This window comes from Oryzias melastigma, linkage group LG11 (assembly GCF_002922805.2).
Source record: "Oryzias melastigma strain HK-1 linkage group LG11, ASM292280v2, whole genome shotgun sequence".
In the NCBI taxonomy this organism is placed as follows: domain Eukaryota; kingdom Metazoa; phylum Chordata; class Actinopteri; order Beloniformes; family Adrianichthyidae; genus Oryzias; species Oryzias melastigma.
This window is the reverse complement of record NC_050522.1, coordinates 363,512-368,829: the sequence shown is the minus strand read 5'-3', so window position 1 is coordinate 368,829 and position 5,318 is coordinate 363,512. Positions and strand designations below refer to the sequence as shown.

The following is a 5,318-nucleotide window of genomic DNA, read 5'->3' as shown; positions in this document are numbered from 1 at the left end:
CCCCCACTATCACTCCTAGTGATGTTTTAAAGTCACCAATGAACCTTTGAAGCATGTTTTTGGATGGTGTGTGGACGCTGGAGTCTCCGGAGAAAACCTACACATGCACGGGGAGAACATGCAAACTCCACACAGAAAGGTCCCAGTTGGTTTGAGAGTTCATTTAGAATAATGGCTCCTGTCTTTTTAGGCACAATGTGATGGCACCCCCATGAGGTGAAACAGAAGAAGCACAAGAAGGATCAAACAGTTCTGGATGAAAATTTTAACTAACAGCTCATGAAAACCTGATGCAGTATCTCAGAAAAATACATGTATATCAAATCACCTGCAAATGTCAAATATTCCAGGAGAAGACTGGTAGTCCAGAGGAGAGATGATGCACAACACAGGTCCGACAGTAATGAGGATCTCTGCAGGAGCTGGTTGTTCAAAGAGTGCTGTGTCCACATCCATATTTGAATGAAATGAAGAGCAGAAAGACTGTGAGAGAGCTGCAACCACATAGGAGGATTCTGAAACCTGGTTCATTTAGGAATTCTGTGAAGGAATCAGAGACTCCTGGAGTCAGAACCTGAAGATTCTCCACTGACAGATGTCTACACAAAACTATAACCGACTTTGCGTGCCCCACCCCTCAAATTTGCTGCCCGTCGCCTGTTTTGGCTAATTTAGACTTTTTTTCAGTTGTCTGTTTTGGAGGGTAGCTAATATTTTAGCTTTATGCTAGCTATTTTGGCTAATTTAGAATTTTTTTCTTTTTTTTAGGCTACTTTGGCATTTCACTAATATTTTACCTAGCTATCAGCTTTGGCGCTTTCAGCTATTAGCTTCAGCCATTTCAGCCATCTACTTCAATGTTTTTAGTTATCAATTTTTGCTTTTCTCCATTTTTTTAGGCTAATTTGACATTTTGCTAATATTTTAGCTAGCTATCAGCTCCAGCGTTTTCAGTTATTAGCTTTAGTGATTTAAGCTATCAGCTTCAGCATTTTTAGTTATCAATTTCAGTATCTTCAACTATTAGCACTAGCATCTTCAGCAACCACATTCAAATTACTAAACTAAAACTATCACCCCATATTTCTGTGAAGAAGAGCTGCTCTCTGCCTCTCTCTTTTTCTTCTACACCCAAAACCCAGCAGCCCCGCTCCGGAGTCTGCTCGTTGATCTCTCTGCGCACGTGTCAGTCTGAGTTGTGTGTGTGTGCGCACGTGTGTGCATGGGTAAATTAATAAACTAAAAATTCTACCCAATATTACTTCCAATAGGAACTGCTCTCTGCCTCTCTGTTGTTGTTTTATTTACTCCCGAAACCCAGCCCTGTGCCCTGCACCGGAGTCCGCCTAATATGTTGATCTGTGTGTGCGCGCATGTGTCTGTTTTGTGTGTGTCCGTGCTCCCGCGCGCACTTTTGTGCGTGCGTGTTGTGATTGTGTTTATTTTCATTTCTATAGTCTGTAGACACAAAAAAATGATCACATTTGTCAATCACAGCGTTTTACTGTGAAAAAATGGTTATATTTAGAAAAAAACTAAAAACTACAAAAAAAATAGATGTGAAACGCTCGCGGCTCATGCACAAAATAGAGCAGACGCCAAAACGATCCGCTGCACCGCGCCTGGTGTGAACGACGGCGTGGTTAACATGGGCACCAAATGGAAGCAGGTTCTCTTCCGCGCCGCTTCGCTGTGCTTCCGCATCCAGTGTGAACCCGGCGTTACTCTGCTGGGTTTTGTTATTTTAGTTTGGGGTTTGTAGTCTTAGTTTGTAGGCTTTGTTTATTTGTTTTCTTTAGGTAGTTCTGGTTAGGAGGAGCTGCTGACTCTGACGGTCGACATGTCTGGATCAGCAGTCTCCATGACTTCTTCTATGTTTGTACAGGGAGCCACCATGGAGAGATAAAGGAGAACATGTGGATCTGGAGCTGCAGGTTAGAGACCTCTGGTTTAGACATACAGACGTGGATAAAATTGTTGGTACCCCTCAGTTAAAGAAGGACAAACCCACAATTCTCACTGAAATCACTCAAAACTTACAAAAGTAACAATAAATAAAACACCTGTGATGTCAATTAAAGGACACACCTGAGTTAATCATGTCACTCTGGTCAGATAGTCTTCAATCTTTCATTGAGGTACCATCATTTTTGTCCAGGCCTGTTTCATTAGTTTGCTTTTTAAATAATTATGTTAATCAACAATTCAAAATTGATGGCTGATTTTGATTGTTTAATTTTCAATTTTTTTTTTATTTATTGTTACTTTTGTAAGTTTCAAGTGATTTCAGTGAGAATTGTGGGTTTGTCCTTCTATAACTGAGGGGTACCAACACTTTTGTCCACCACTGTAACGTGTGATTGTTACACTTTTTCAGTTAACCAACAAACTGACCAGTGAAGTGCCCCTCTCAAGAAAGTTTTGGCCCCCTGGTCTACGTCGAGTCATGAGAACCTGCTGGTTTTCGTGGGTATGGGCGCAGGTTTTTAGGAGATTACTCAGAAATGTGTTAACAGGTCAAAGTACTTCTTTGGGGATGTTTATAGTGAAGAACAGAGGTGGGGACACGAGTCACATGACTTGGGTTCAAGTCAGTCTCGAATCATAAATTTGACGATTTTAGACTCGACTTGGACTTTCAAAGCTCGGACCTGTGACTTGACTCAGACATTAGCCTTTTGACTCGGAGAGACTTGCTATATCCCCCCAAATCTAAGGATTAAGAAGTATTTTGAGAAAGCTGGCGCTGTGGTCTCTGTGTTTGTTTGTTTACTTCCGTGTGCGGTGTTGGCCCAACATCCAATCCAATTAGGGCCATGTTCTATTGATCCGACAGTCCAACCAATCAAATTGCAGAAGGGATGTTTCTGTTTGCCTGTCTTTTTATGTTCTGGCACAACAGTTTGTAGTTTGCAGAACATGCGGATAAAAGAATTACTGACAGAGACTCGACAACAACCAACTTGATCTGACTCTAGAAGCAGCAAACTGAAGTCAGTTCAGAGTGAAAGCTGACGCTAGCTCAGCAGCTAACCGCTAGCTGCAGTTGAATGAATGAGCATGCAGCGGGTCAGTATAATCACAGTGTGACCATAGTTGATTTTGACATTTCTTCCACTCAGATCTTTCTTTTCTACATTCACTGCTTTAAGAGCTTTTAGTCTGTATGTCTGAGCGTGTATGTTCTGTATTTAAGTATTTCACTTGCTATCATGAGACATTTACTTTAGACAATTTGTCCACCATAAGTACAATTTATTTGATTCTAATCAATTTAATCATGAATACACTTATAATCTCTGTGTTCTGGGTATTTCCTGTTCATTTACAATGTGAACAAAGTCATATTTTGTACACAACTTTGTAATATATACGTATAAAATGTTGTGTAAATAGTCACTTTCTAAATATACGTATAAACTAACATATACTCCACATTTAGTTTTTTGTTTAATATTTTTTTGAATCCTACTTTTCTTTGTCTTGAATACAGAATTTCTTCTGTTAACTTACTGCCAGGTATTTTGACATTAAGTTGACAGAAATGTTGTATTTAAGAAAAATAAAAGTTGTATCCAAAACGACAAAAAATCATATTCACAAAAGAAACCTAAAACTATTCATGTATTTTGTTTTGGGTTTTTGAAGTCAAACAGAGCCGCTACACACTTAACATTCTTCCTCAGTCCATTGTGTATCTGCTATGCTTATTAAAAAAATACTGAAATGAACCAGAATCAGTAGTTGGTAAATTTAGTGGTTTATAACTCAGACTCTGAAAGAGTCAGCGCCTCATCACCCACAAACTGAACTGCACATCACTGGTCTGTAGTGAGGAGATCTGACTTGACCCTGGTTCCCTGCTATCCCCCAGTTTTTTCTTGGAGAGAAATCCTTTTGGATTTTTGAAGTGGGGGTGCATGAGCTCAGAGGGAGTTTACCTAATCTGCTTGTAAAATACAGTTCCTAAAAGCACACATGGTCTGTGGAATTAATATTGATCTGGTATTTAATGCAGTAGTTGTTACATATTCAGATGATCTCTACATTTCATGAGTAAACTGTCCCGTTTTCACTATGTTGTTCCATGTTTATCAATTATGTCATGTTAAAGAAAAATCAATTTACACATTTTTAAACAAATCTTGTCACATTTTGAACTAGTAACCAAATATTTTTAACTAAATTAATTATCTTTTAAATGGAGTAGGTCAAAGGTCACCTAAACTTAGGTAAAGTTCATTTATCACAAACACATTTTTGAGACGTTTTAATGTTTAAATCTATGTAAATGCAAGTGTAATTAAAACAAAATAGCGACAGAATAAAATTGAATTTTAGAAGCAGCTCACAAGTGAGTTGTGATGTTTTTAGAAGAGACCTGCGGGCACCTTGTGTGGTCCTTGAGGGCGACCTGGTGCAGGCGGGCTCCACGTTGGTGACCCCTCCTATAGACCCTATAAAGCTCAAACTGCTTCCATTTTGTCCATAAAAATAACAATAACATGAAAGCGGGTGAATGTAATAAACAACAAGTTTATTGTTGCACAAAATATACAAAAAACAAGCAAATGGACCCCCCCCCCTTTGTGACTTGTTGGCCATAATGAAGCAGAACCTCTGAAACCTATGACTACGGCAAGTCCAATGGTCCAAGCCAAATGCATGGTGATTCTGAGAGACGACACAAACCCAACTTCAGCATCACTGAACAATTAAAAATGAATAAAAACACCTTATTTACACATTTCTGACCCAACTGTTACGACATGCCAGCTATGCGTTTCTATCTGAGCGCACACCCTGGTATAGAAAACATCGGATCAATGAAGCTCTAGCTAACGTCTATGGCAGCCAAAGCACTTCCTCTGAATTTAGTTTCCTTCCTGGGTGGGAGTCCCGTGGAGAGGAGGGACGATGGTTTTCTTCAGCTGATCGGAGCCTCATATTTACACAGAACCTGGCAGATCTTCTGCTTGACCTCATCCAATGATTTCTGTCCTTCAGCCTCACATGACATGAGTGAAAACCATCTCCTGGATGGAGAACCTTTCAGCTTTGGCACTCTGGGCTGCGGTTTCTCATCAGTTCTGTTGTTGATTTTGTGCAAAAGAAAAACTGATCCTAAAAAAAAGACGAAGCCAAATGATATCTGACGCACGTTAGCACCATGGAGAGAAGGACGCAGAGTGAAGGACATTCTTCAAGTAAAGGCAGCCCACTCTGACAGGGTTTGTGCTGAAGCTTTTCAGAGGATTCTTTTTTCTTGTGCCGAGCAGAAACCACAAAGTTGGTTTAAGAGTGGATGGATGACGGAT

General features: G+C 39.9%; 1 protein-coding gene across 1 annotated transcript in view; it reads right to left on the bottom strand.

Moving 5' to 3' along the window:
* Window positions 1-4,516: 4,516 nt before the first annotated feature.
* The window catches only part of fam49al (family with sequence similarity 49 member A, like), a gene marked incomplete in the record, with an annotated part of 42,483 nt that continues 41,681 nt past the window's right edge, over window positions 4,517-5,318 (bottom strand). The window contains 1 exon segment of the mRNA XM_024263744.2: window positions 4,517-5,318.